The following is a 14,579-nucleotide window of genomic DNA, read 5'->3' on the forward strand; positions in this document are numbered from 1 at the left end:
CAACTTATTGCTAGAGTCCAGGGGATGTTTTATAACAAATTAAGATTATCAAAATTAGATGGAAATATAGTAATTTAAAAGCTAATTGATGAGAGAACTGTGAACTTATTATAGTTGTTACACTTTTAATTCGTCATTTAGATTATATTGTATTATCATATTCATGAAATACAGAATGTCACCAATATAGAATAAACTCCAGACTCTGACTGATAGAATTTCATGCTTATATGCTTAGCTTTTACTAAGCTAGTTAGAATAAGGAGTTACATTCTTTTCACTATTCATTCCATTATAAAAATGTGTACATACCTGTGCCAAGCAGCTAGTGCATTCAGGAAAGCTTTAGGCATGCTCCCCAAAAACTGTCAGCTACTGAATGTTACGTAATGGATACGTAGCTGAATACTGCAAGCCTTGTTTGTACTCAGCCAAGGAACATTATGAACAGAACTAGAACTGTTATTGCAGAATACAACTGCTGAAGATTGTAATCACAGTTTTGTTCCCTAGTTCAGTGTTGGGCACATAAGCCATATAGAAAGGGAAAACCTGACCTCCACCTGCAATGCAAGATTTGTTAATAATAATGGTAATATGAAAGAAACGAAATTGAGACAGAACATATTGAATATTTCCTTTTTGTACCAAGAATTACACCTAAAAAAAATAAAACAACCTTTAACAGAGTCTAATGATGTTTGGGCTAGTTGTAGAAACAAATTATTAATCTTTAGCTAATATTTAAAGAATTAATGAACAGACTAATTATATTGAGAGTGAGGCCTATTTCTAAAAGGGCTGATGTTGTATTACTATACTAATTGTTATGAGTGTATACATCCCAGGGTGCTACAAATTACTGCCACACTGCAGTCATGTGCCAAGTTACAATGCCTATCAGTCAACCAGCTACTTGGAGACTTAAAATCAATTCACTTCATGTAGCTTCAGCATTTTGAGTCAAATGAGTGCATGGAACATATTATGGGAACCAAGAGATATAACACCATTTATCTCATTAAACAACTCTGTTGTTAAAATAAAAACAAAGAACTACGGAAGCTGGAAACCTGAAATCTGAACACAAAGTGTCAGAAAAACTCAGATGCTATAATAATTTGCTTTTAGAGTGAAACTGAGCACCTTTAGAGTCTGTTAAAGCTTGTTTTATTTTCTCTAATATTATTCTCAGTATAATTTCATCGATAAGCATGTGCCTCCATCTTGTAGATTTGGTATTCATCACTTACAGTGATGACTCAGCACCCTGCAAAGGCGATGCTGTGTGTTAATCCAGGTGCTGTAGGAGTCTTACTTCATGTTATTAATGTTGTGTCACTTGTTGATTTTGCTCTGTTGGTGATGCTGTTGATGCTATCAGAGTCATCTTGACATGAAATGTTCGCGTGCTCTCTCTCCACGGATGCTGCCTGACCAGCTGTGATTTCCAGCATCTTTTGTTTTCAGTATAGATTCCAGCATCTGTAGTCATTTGCTCCTGCATTATGACTCCAAAGTCATGGATTCAATACCAACTTTCAATGTTTAGGAGCGAATTACTGCAGTTGCTGGAATCTGTACTGAAAACAACAAATGCTGGAGATCACAGCAGGTCAGATGGTGTCCATGGAGAGACAGCAAGTTAACATTTCAAGTACAGGTGTCCCTTCATCAGGGCTGAAGTAAGAGTTATCTGGACTTGCTGTCTCTCCGTGGATGCTATCTGACCCACTGTGATCATCAGCATTTGTTATTTTTAGTGACTATTAACTTCTACTGGCTTCTAGGTTTTCATGATTGGATGCTACACCAGGACTCAAAACATTTTTTTTGTGATGGCTCCTCTGGAGATTTTTCTAAAGCTACGTTTTGATTTTCAGGGTGACTTTTTCAGCCTCACTAACCCTTTCATTAGGTGATGCAGTCACTTAGCAACAGTAAATTCTGTGTTTGTGTTGGTTTATAGGGGATCTGGACTCACACAAATACAAAAGTAGACTTCATCAAAACCCCCAACAACTAGCCTTGCTCCCCAGCCCAGCTACTTCACTTCCCATTCCTGCTTCCTCTGGCCTTATTAACTCATGTCAGTCTGCCAACCTTAGGCTGATTCTCTCTCACATTTGATGCTGATAGGTTCATTGTGAGCTTATCAATAATGCACACATTAATAAATTAGCCTTTGATTGGAGGAGCATCTCCTCACGTATTCCTCAGAGGTTATGCCTCTGAGTGGATTTTTCAGGGTTGTCTAGGGACCTTGGGGAGGATCTGCCTTCTTCCCTCATATTTTGAGTATAGTCCTATACATGCCCAAATTTCCTCTTTTAACAGCTCAAACAGGGAGTTAGTGTGTTTATTCAAATATTAACTTCCTTTAAATCAGCATGTTGTGGTCTTACTTCCTCCTGACCACTTGGAGCAAGTACCTTAATTGGTAGAATTGCCTTATTCTTTCTTCCAGTCACCAGCTCTGCAGGTAATTTCATGCAGGCTTGAGACATGCAGATTGGAATGAGAATAAGGTTGGCATTTCATGAGGTTTCTCTTGACCAATTAGCTGTTTATTTCTATGAAACCATATTCATTTGTGTACCGTTGTGATGAGGCGATAATTTTAAATTCATAGTCTTCAGTGAATCCTTTAACTTCTGTGGAAACAAATTGCTGCATATAACTCTTTAGGAAATCCCTTTCTCGACAAATAGAAGTCATTACTAATAAGTTGATAGTTGTAGCTGTTAAAGCTTTCAACTAAACAGAACTTTGAGTAATGTTAGGATACCATTCGTGATAGTGTGTTGACTCCTATTTCAGTGCTGTCATCTCTTTCTGCTGTGTATTTCTGTACTCCTGGCATATATTGCACATAGACATCATTTTTTCACAATCTTTGTAGATACCACAAGTACCCAGTACCCAGCTGTACTGGTCCTGAGATACATTTCTCCATTCCAACATAGTTTTAATGTATCTTCTGGAGAAGTTCTACTTTCATTGTTTTGGGTATGGATCATTCAGGATCCAGTGAGCAAAATGCCAACTTTTGATGAGATGCCATCTCTGAATGACCAGTACTGCCTTGCTGCTGGCTGTGCCTGTTGTATCTTATCAGACTGTCCTGAATCACTTACTGAATGGACATTAATAATTTATCACTATTCTATCTCATCTCATCAATTTGGCTCAGTTTTGATGGTTTTACATTCACTAGGTTCTGGATCTTCATAATTAGACCCATGTTTAACTGAAATAAACTGCAGTTGCAACTGTGTTTTTCAATCTTGTTATGAATTGAACAACGTACTTGACTGATTCAGGCCATTAAATTCATGTTGGTAAGGCTGATGATTTGATTTGGAGTAAGAAATACATGCTAAATTTTTCTGCAAGTTTGTGTGTCCTCTACATTGAAGATACAGATGCTGATGAAATGATGCTGCCTTTCCTGGAAGCAGAGAAGACTGTAAGAGACATTCTGTTTGTGGGGCAATTGGATTGGATTGTAGTATCTAATTGCAACTTGGTGCTGTGATCCTGAACCTCATAACTCCAGAGGTAATACATTGATTGTAAAGTGCCTTAAATCATCCAGAGATCGTAAAAGCTGATAAATAAAACAATTTTTTTATTCTATATCTGCATCCTCTGCCTTTGCTGTGTTGCTTATGCCTCCCATTATCTGTATCCTCTTGAATAAAACTACAGAGTGCTTGGGAAAGGGAGAAGGACAAGGTCGGAGAGTGGATGATGAATAAGAAGTAGAGGATAAAATAGTGGCATGTTCTGCAACAATCTCCACAATTGTAAATACTTTTAATGAACCGTTTGGACATGTTATGACACTTCGGCTTGACAGCTTTATATCCTAACTTCCAACTTCCAGAGAGATTGATGTACGAGTGCCTTAAAGTCCCTTTCTTTTAATGAGCTCCATAGGGAACAATATCATTCAACAATTCATCCAATCATCGATTGTCTCTGCTTCAAGCACCCCTGTAGGCAACGAGTTCCAGGTCATTGCTACTTGCTGTGTTAACACAGCCTTCCTCACATTTCAATTCATTTCTTGCCGAAAACCTTACATCTATACCTTTAGTATTTGTACCATCCGCTAACAAAGCCAGCTTTTCTTTGTCCACTTTATCTAACCTTATCACACTTCTTTTAAATCTTCCCTCAATCTCCTTTGTTCCAAGGTGGAAGTCCCCAGATTTTCTATCCCAGTCTTGTACCTAGAATTGTGATAAATTTCCTTTCCACTTTCTCAAAGTCTTATATTCTTCCTAAGCTGTGGTGATCGGATGGGATATTCTAATTGTGGCCTAATCAGAGCTTCATCAAAGTTTAGCACCCTCTTTTCATATTCAATGTCTCTATTTATGAAGCCCATGATCTAATATTCAGCGGTCCAAATCTATTGAACAGAATCCTATTTCCCATCCTGATCAGACAAAAAGTGTACACTTATCTTGATCCAATTTTTCGTCGCAATCCTCTGATGGAGGATCTTTCAGAATTGATTCACAGCAGGATCCTTAGAGCAAGCACAGCAGAAAATCGATGCAGAAGCCACCAGCCTATTTTAACAATACCATCTCCAGTATTCTTCTGGAAAGTAAGGAGTTTAAATGTCCCAAAGCTGCTTTGAAAAGCTACAGCGAGAAGGTAAAATGTGTAAGTGGATAGGATTGTAAAGGGTAAAGGGTAAGTAAGGAAATAGCACGGGTAAGGAAAGTGGGTAAGGTGGTTAGGTTAGGTAAAGTTGGATGAGGGGGAAGATTGTATGAGGTAAGTGAGTAAAATATAGGGCGATATAATTGGTGAATAAGGAAGTAGGGTGGGTACTTCAGGTGAGTAAGAAGGTATGGTGGATAAGGGAGACAGGTGGATTGGTTGGGTTGGCAGATGGGAAGGGTGGCAGGTGGATCAATGGTTAGGTCAGGAGGGAAGTAATGTTGGGTTGGAAACCAGTCAGGTTGGTTCAGGAGTAATTAGGAAGTGTAGGTATTGGTGTTTGTTCATAGGGGCTGGTTAGGTCAGTGAGTGGTGAGTTGGGTTGTCTCAGGAGTCAAAAATCAGCCCATTCTGCTGGCCTATTTATCCCTGCTGCAGTGGGTTGATATCCTCACCATCTGCCTTCCATAATTTGTTACCATTGGCAAATTTTGGTACTTGTAACCCTTTCTCAACCAGCCCTGCTATCTTCAATAACTTGCTTTTTTGAAAATTTGTGCTTGGATGACAGCATTGCTGGGTCGGGCCAGCATTTGCTTTCTCTCCATACCCTTGTGACATGTGGTGATCTATCTTCTTGAAGCTGTACCACAATACTGTTAGGGAGAACCAAGTTGATAAAAGTGTACCTTGTAGGTCATACACACTGCTGCTGCTGTGTTGGTGCTGCAAGGAGTGAATGTTGACAATAATGTTTGGGGTGTTGATCAAGGAGGCTCTTTTACCATGGACGATATTAATGTCTTGAGTGTGGATGAAACAAAAACTGAAAATTTTGGAAATGTTACATTTCAATTCTGTTGAAAGGTCAGCAATTTGAAATAATAGCTCTGTTTTGCTCTATAGAGTAACCTGAATATTTCCAACATGTTCTGTTTTTATTTCCGGTGTCTAGGATCTGTAGTATTGACTTCTGTCTGTCTGGAGTTGCACTCATGAAAGTATTCCATTACACTTCTGACACTTCTGGTCCATTGTAGATGGTAGATAGCATCTGGGGAGTCAGTAGATGAGTTATTTGTTCCATTCTCTGACCTGGTCTTGCAACCATATAGTATTTATATGGCTGGTTTAGTGAAGTGTCTGAACTATAAAATCCCCATCATCTGATTCAGAGATGGTAATGCCATTAGACATCAGAAAGGAATGGAGATGGCCATTGTCTGAAACTTGCATTGACCAGATCTTTCTTATCACTTATCATCCCAAAGTTGCAAAATACTGCAGATACTGAAAAGCCATCATTGAAACAGAATATTCTTGAAGCCTTGCAGTTACTGTGGAGAAAAGAAGGCACTATTACTATCATAGGGATAGGATGACCTTGTGTTGTTATTGCTGGACTAATGATCGAGCTACTGTTCTGTAGACCCAGGTTCAAATTCCACCATGACAGATGGTGGAATCTGAGTTCAATAAAAATCTGAATCAAGGGTTTAATGAGGTCATGAAATCATTGTCAATATTCAGAAAAACACATCTGTCATTCCCTAATGGGTTCACTAATGTCCTTACCTGGTCTGGCCGATGTATGCCTCCAGATCCACAGCAATGTGATTGACTCTTAACTGGACTCAGGGCAATTAGGGACAGGTAATTAATGCTGGCTTAGTCAGTGACACCAATGTCTTATGAATTAGTTTAAAAAATATATTTTTGGTCTGTGATTCTTCACTAGATATTTTTAATCTTAACTACTGATACATCACTGCGGAGGGTAATGCTGTGTATGAATCTTCGAATGACTCTATACTGCCAAAATGTTAGGTTGTAGTGATTAAAAAAACACTCTTTCCTTTTCTTGTCTTTTTTTTAACTCTCCTTCTTCTTATGTTACTTATGTTAGAGTATAAATCTGTAGTTCTTGGCAACTCACTACTACTTCTTCTGAAAGACCATTCTTGTCCCATTTTGTCATGAGATACATTAAACTATTCAACAATGCTCAGTCATAGCTGCCCTCATTAAATACTCAGACACGTGCATAACACACTATATTGTGATCAGAAATGTAAATCCTAGGTGATATTTCTTTTTTCCAGCCTGGTGAGCAGGAATTCCTTCATTATCTTGCCATCCAAGATGGACTGAATAAGAATAGATGGATTTCAAGCCTATGATCATTCTGATCAGTACAGTTTAGGATAACTCCATGGATGAAGTTATCCACTGACTTTTTATTAAATTTGCACTATAATTTGAAAGTTGTGTTTATATGTAAGTGGATGGAGTTGACTATCTAAGCCGTTATTGCATTGTAAGTAATATGTGCCCTGTGCATTGAGAAGGTTTACAGCCTCAAATTGCTTCTGGAAATGAAAAGCAACAAACTGTAAATGCTGTAACTCTGATACATGCAACATGGAACAAACAATGTTGGGTGATTAAAATGAGTTTGGTTAAGATAGCCTGTTTGAAAATATCCAAAAATGTGTTTAATTTCACCCATGTGTGACTGGTGAAACAAATGAGATACTTCTCCATTCTGAAAGCATAATTTTGTAGATCATATAACCCATTCATCAGTGACTGTAAATATAAATAAACAGAATTGAAATTAGTCTTTGGTGTTTTTGATGTTGCAAATCAATTTGATCTACGCTCCATGTGATTTTGTTTTTCACTGATTGTCTATTGACTATTGTATACAATGTTCTTTTGGCCTTAATACATCAACCCAGTTTGAGAAATCTTCGCACAAAATGAAGTTTTCAAACAAATGTCAACATTGAAAGGAATGCAGCAGTAACAACTTGTTCTTTCTTTTCAAAAGAGAAATAAAGATCAGAAATAGATCCAGACATGAAGCATGATTTTAAAAAAAATCAATTAGTTTTATTTTTGAACCATGATAGCAGAATGGGAACAGAATGGATATTGCTGGAAGATCTCAGCAGGTCTGGCAACATCCGTGGAGAGAAATAAGAGTTAACATTTCAGGTCCAGTGACCCTTCTTCAGAAGAAGCTCAAAAATGGAAGTTGCATATGTCTGAAAGAAGGAATGGCAGTGAAGATGGGAATGAGATGGTGTGTAATTTTTTTAAAAAAGTATGAGTGGCAGAGAGTGGGAAGAGGGAAAAAGTCATAGTGGATTGATGAGAAAAACGAATGGGGAAAGTAAAAATTCCATGAAGGTCATGGCATGGAAAACAAGAGACAGTAAATTGAAAACTGTAATAGGTATTTTAAACTATTGGAAGAGACAGAAAGGTGACAGATTTTGTGCCACACATATCATGTCATCCAATCTGGGGGAATTTAAGGATAAGGAGAGTTATCACGTCAAAGGTGGGAATGCAGCTGAATGGAAATCTAAAATACCAGTGATGGGTGGAATGCCAGTTTCTCAATGCCATTCCTGAAGCTGGTTATTTTCATAGTAGGTGGGCATTGGGCAGCCTCTCAATGCCAGATTAAGGCCATTTTAACTGGCTAAGGATAAAAGCAAATTACTGTGGATGCTGGAATCTGAAACCAAAAGAGAAAATGCTGGAAAATCTCAGCAGGTCTGGCAGCATCTGTAAGGAGAGAAAAGCGCTGACATTTCGAGTCTAACTGACATTTTGTCAAAGCTTTGACAAAGGGTCAGTTAGACTCGAAATGTCAGCTCTTTTCTCTCTTTACAGATGCTGCCAGACCTGCTGAGATTTTCCAACATTTTCTCTTTTGGTTAACTGGCTAAGGACTTGAGCCAATGCTCACAAATGGGGGGTACTGTGTTTCTTTTGCAATGACACTGCCTGGTGCTGTCCAGATTAAAGGAAGTAGATACACAATGGAGGACTGGTGATGGCTTGTGCCCCGTAAACTTGGCCATTACCCAAGTGATGACCAGCACCCTTGGCATGCAAAAATGTTGGGTAGAGTGGACAAACAGAATCAGGCTGTGTAGAAGATTGTGACTCTTCCACATTATGGGACCATAAGAGTAGGGGGAAGACAACCAAAGGCAGTTGGGTGGTTACCCGATTACTAGGGTGGAGCAATTCTGAGATCTTGGACAGCATGGGAATGAGAGGCAATAGGAAGGACAAAGCTCCAGGTTTTAAGAGATCAGATGAGAGAACCAGGGCAGGAAGGACATGTATGATCTACCAGTGCAACTATTTGCAAATGACTAGTGCTGAAGGAGACTACAACTGGCAAGGCAGATGGTCATAGACATCTGAGCTGTTTTCACTGAAGAACTCACATCTTGCAGCACTGGTCAAGATGCCCTTCCTGTAGCTGTTAGAACCATTATGGTCTTAAACGTTTTCACTTTTAGCTCTTTCAAGGATCAATTGGGATTTTGGAGGTATCTCACAATGTACTGTGTGCCACTATATCTCATAGTCTCAATGATGCCCTCTTTTTCATTAGTGATCCCTCGCAGATGAGAATGACTCTTTTTCACTCTCGGGGTGAGTCTGTAGTGGCTACGTAGACAAATGCGGCTACCACAGGCTCTGTTACACTTGGGGCAGATGGTGGTGCATTGGTATGGTATCACGTTCCTTTTGCTGTTGTCGCCTGGCTTCCGCTTTTTCCCGCTGGCAAGTCTCAAGATGCTCAATGCCTTCCCGCATGCTCCTCCACCACTTTGGATGGTCTTGGACCAGTAATTCCCACTTCACCAGTGAGGCATCAAGGGTATCACTGAAGCATTTCCTCTCTCCACCTGAGGCTTGCCTGCTGTTTTGAAGCTGGGAGGGCAGCAACTGCTTGGGGGTGGGGGGGTCACATGTTGGTCATGTGGATGATGTGCCCAGCCCATCGCAACCAATCAAGGGTGGTAGGGATGTTGGCCTGGTTCAGGATGCTGGTGTGGTGCATCTTTCTTCCCAGCGGATTCACAGGTTCTTGCACAGGCAGCATTGGTGGTATTGCTTTAGTGCCTTGAGGGATCTGCTGTAGACAGTCCATATCTCAGAGCCACCAACCACAGGGTTGGTGTTGACCTGAAACCCTTTTCCTCAGGCCTTAGAGAATATTGACCACTTCCAATACCTGGTGAGTATCCTAACAGCCTGCCCTCTTTACCCCAGAACTGGACAATACATCCCTTTTATAACACACACAGCTTCACAGACACAAAAAGCAGAAATTTCAGCATTATCACTGGATTTCCTTCAAGTGCAAGGCAACATTGGTTGTACCCTTGTGGATATCAAGGCACAGGAAACTCTTCCACTTCCTCAAAGTGCAGCTGCTCTGTGACTACTGCAAGACATTGGATGGAATGGAGCATTTCATCTATGAGGTTGGATAAGCTCAAGTTGTTTTCTTTGAAGCAAAAATGGTTGAAGGGGTCCTAATAGAGAGTTATGGGGGCATGGACAGGATGATTAGAAAGCAGCTGTTCCCCTTAGTTGAAGAGTCAACATCAAGAGGACATAATGTTGAAGTGAAAGGCAAGACATTTAGAGAGGATTTGAGGAAGATCTTTCTCACCCAGCATGGGGGTCTGGAATGCATGGTCGGGGGGAATACTTCAGGAGGGAAACTTCACAACCTTAATAAAGTACTCAGATGAGCACTTAAAGTGTCATAACATTTAAGGCTATGGACCTAGTACAGGAAAGTGAGACTACTGTCGATAGTGAGATTTTTTTGATGGTTTTGATGGGCTGAAGGGCCTCTTCTGTAACTGTGTGATTCTATAATCTCCACCAGTTCCATTTTCCTTACTAGAGTCACTTTGTCTATACCTGTGTGAGGGCCAATTGAGGTAGCTATATTCTCACTGGTGGAAGGTGCCCTTGGCAGGTGTGACGAGTTTTTCAAATCTTTGCTGGTCATCTTTGATTAGTGGTGGAGAGAGAGAGGAATAAAGTTTCTTTGGGTGGAATACTTACTGGAAGATATCACAAAACCTAACTTTGGTGAACTGAATTCTCTACAGTGCCAGAGCTTCCTAATGCAACCGAGTGCTTTGCATGATTTTAGAAAGAATGGAATGCAATGCTCCTCTTAACGAGCACTCTGTAATCACCATCTCTACTGTCAGTTCCCATCACCAGATCTGACTTCCACATGATCTGCAATCTTAGCTACTTCTATCACTCTGATAATCTGAGTCAGAAGTCACACAGCACCAGGTTATAATTTAACTGGTTTATTTGAAATCACAAGCTTTCGGAGCAACGCTCCTTTGTCAGGTGAAGTGGAGGGAAGTCACAGAATTTAAATGCAGAGAGATAATTGCAAGATAAGGCAGAGCTTTAATTATTTGGATCATATATCACATTCCTTCACTTGTTATTCAGCTGTTGACACTTTACTCACACCATTTGATACTTTTGATCATCTGCAAAGAGTTAGATTAGATTAGATTAGATTGTTTACAGTGTGGAAACAGGCCCTTCAGCCCAACAAGTCCACACCGACCCGCCGAAGCGCAACCCACCCATACCCCTACATTTACCCCTTACCTAACACTACGGGCAATTTAGCATGGCCAATTCACCTGACCTTGACATCTTTGGACTGTGGGAGGAAACCAGAGCACCTGGAGGAAACCCACGCAGACATGGGGAGAATGTGCAAACTCCACACAGTCAGTCGCCTGAGGCGGGAATTGAACCCGGGTCTCTGGTGCTGTGAGGCAGCAGTGCTAACCACTGTGCCACCGTGCCGCCCACGGAGTTGTTTTTGTTATTCAGCCTGTCGATACTCCAATTGCACTATCTTTTGACACTCCTAATTACCTGGAATCATCTTGCCATTATCTCTCTGCATGTAAATTCTGTACTTGTGCACTTCCCTCTACTTCACCTGATGGAGTAGTGCTCCCAAAGTTTGTGCTTTCAAATAAACCTGTTGGACTGTAACTTGGTGTCATGTGACTTCTGACTTTGTCCACCCCAGTCCACACCTGCACCTCCATTTCTGACAATGTGAAAGTAGGGGACCAATCCATCTCTCTTTGCACTCCCTTCAACATTCTGCTCAAAAGGCAAAAATGACTGTGAGAAAGCACTGCTGCCCTCCGTGGCCAGTAACAGCTGCACCAACTCACTGAAGGTTACATTTTTTCAGTCCTGGCAGGTTCTCAATAACACTTTGTCTTTGAGGGTAAGTAAGTGCCCTGCAAACATAATCATCGCATGTTCACATTACATCCGGAGGTTCCTCAGATGTCTGTTAGAGGGTAAATATCTTTTCTGAGGGCATGGGGGTAGCACTTACATTGCTGGAGTGTTTCAGATTTTTGAAACATTTCCTCCATAAGATCTAAATTCTTCTGACCACCCTGCTTCTGCTGATTGTGGTAGTGATGACCATCCACGCCTGTCCATTCTTTGTGTCTTCCTGCCATGTTCTTCTGGGAAGGGGCCTTCCCTTATGTTTCACAGCATCATCTCCAGGTCCACAGCTGAAAACTGAAGGGTTGTCTTCCTCTGGTACCACTTTCCAGGCCTTTGGTCCTGCTGAGACATCACAGAAGTGAATGTTTTCTGATTCTTCAGGTGGCACTCACAACAGTGAAACAATAGACTCAGTAATGACAGTTATGATCAATTTAAATGAGAACTGCTCCACATAGGACTATAGGGACCATTTAAATGTTACACTGCTTTTCTAACCTTCCTGCCAAAGTTGGCGAATTCACGTTTTTCCACATTATACTCTATCTGCAATTTTGATGAAGAATCATTTAAACTCGAAATATGAGCTTGCTTTCTCTCCATGGATGCTGCTCAACTTGTTGTGATTTCCAGTTTTGTTTTGCTTTTAGTTCTTTTACTCACTCGCTTAATTTGTCCTTATTCCTTGGCAGACTCTCGACTTAATCTTGACAACTTTCTTTCCTACATATCTTGGTGTTATTGGTCAATTTCACTACCATACATTTACCCATTCATCAAACTCATTGAGATAGATTGTTATTAGTTGGCCCTCTGCCATCTCACTAGTTACCATCCTGTAAAAAATAACTATTTTCCCTACTCTTTGCATCCTGTTAGTTAGCTAAACCTTCGTCAATGCTAATATGTTACCCGTACACCCTATAGTAATCTTTGTGCAGTACCTTGGATGTGGAAAAGAACAGCATGTCAGGCAGCATCCGATGAGCAGGAAAACAGATGTTTCGAGCAAAAGCCCTTCATCAGAATGAAGGCCTTCATTCCTGATGAAGGGCTGTTGCCCTAAACTCCGATTTTCTGCTCCTCGGATGCTACCTGACTGGCTGTACTTTTCCAGCACCACTCTAATCTAGACTCTGATCTCCAGCATCTGCAGTCCTCACTTTTGCCTTGTACCTTGGATGTAGCAACTTGAAAAAACCTAAAGGTGTTATGTTTACTATTTTTCTGAATTCCTTCCAGAATCTAAGGAATTTTGGAAGATTGTAACCTATGACTCTGTAATATCTTGTTTTAAGTCTCTAGCATTCAAACCATCTGATGCTCGGGACTTCTTGGTCTCATCGGTTTTCCAGCACTCTTCCACTAGTAATGTTGAATGTTTGGAGTTTCTAGGTGAAAGTGAGGATTGAAGATGCTGGAGATCAGAGTCTAGGTTAGAGTGGTGCTGGAAAAGCACAGCAGGTCAGGCAGCATCCGAGGAGCAGGAAAATTGGTGTTTCGGGCAAAAGCCCTTCACTAGGCTGATTCCTGATGAAGGGCTTTTGCCCGAAACGTCGATTTTCCTGCTTCTCAGGTGCTGCCTGACCTGCTGTGCTTTTCCAGCACCACTCTAATCTTGTTTGGTGTTTCTCCCTTCTGTTCACCTCTTGAGGTGTAAGTATCTTTAGGATGTCATCTAAGTCTTCTACTATGAAGAGAGACACAAATATCTCTGCCATTTTCTTGTTTTCCATTATCAATACTCCAGGCATTGGATGCAGTCACTAGGCTGATAACAGGTATGGAGGGACTGTCTTATGAGGAGAGGTTGAGTGGGTTGGGGCTGTGCTTGTTGGAATGTAGAAGAATGAGAAGTGATCTTATTAAAATTACAAGATTCTTAAAAGACTTGACAGGGTAAAGGCAGAAAGGTTGTTTCCTTTTGTGGGAGAGTCTATGTCTAAAGGACATAATCTCAGAATAAGGGGCCACATATTTAAGAAAGAGGTAAGGAGGAATTTCTTCTTTCAGATTTTGGTAATCTTTGGAATTCTTTACCACAGAGGACTGTTGAGGTTGTGTTGTTAAGTAAATTCAAGGCTGAGATAGATAAAATTTTAATTTGTAAGGGCAATCAAGGGTTAGGGGGAAAAGGCAAGAAGAGTAGAATTCAGGATTATCAGATCCACCATGATCTAATTGAATGGTGGAGTGACTCAATGGATTGAATGGCTTATTTCTGTTCCTATATCTTATGGTTTTATGGACTCACTCTTGACTAACACTACCTTTAGTTAATAATTTCCTACTTAAACATTCATAGAAACACCATCTGTTTTATATTAAAAGCTAGTTTTCTCTTATACCCTCCTTTTTGTTTCACCTTTTTTTTTTCTATTTCTTAAAATCTGACTAGTTTTCTGAACAGCCACCATTGTTTTTCAAACTTGCGCAGTATTTTTTAAAATTCTATTCTTAACTTCCTTCTTTAGTCACAGATGATGCATTTTTCTCAAAGAATCCTTGTTTCTTCCTGGATAAATATTTGTCAAGAGTTTTTAAATATTTCCTTAAAAGTCTGCCACTAAATTTCTACTGTCCTAACTTTCAATCTAGTTTCCTAGTTCACTTAGCTCTGCATTCACACCCTTAAACCTGTACTCCGGTTTGAAACAGCAGGTTTAGAAACATATTTTGCCTTTTAACTGAACAGGAAATTCTATCGTGTTATGATTACTGCCACATGGAAGGTTCCTTTGCCATGATATTATTGATTGTCTTATTGT

Source organism: Chiloscyllium plagiosum, unplaced genomic scaffold (genome assembly GCF_037043375.1).
Source record: "Chiloscyllium plagiosum isolate Xiang-an unplaced genomic scaffold, Cpla_swu_hap1 HiC_scaffold_2, whole genome shotgun sequence".
In the NCBI taxonomy this organism is placed as follows: Eukaryota; Metazoa; Chordata; class Chondrichthyes; order Orectolobiformes; family Hemiscylliidae; genus Chiloscyllium; species Chiloscyllium plagiosum.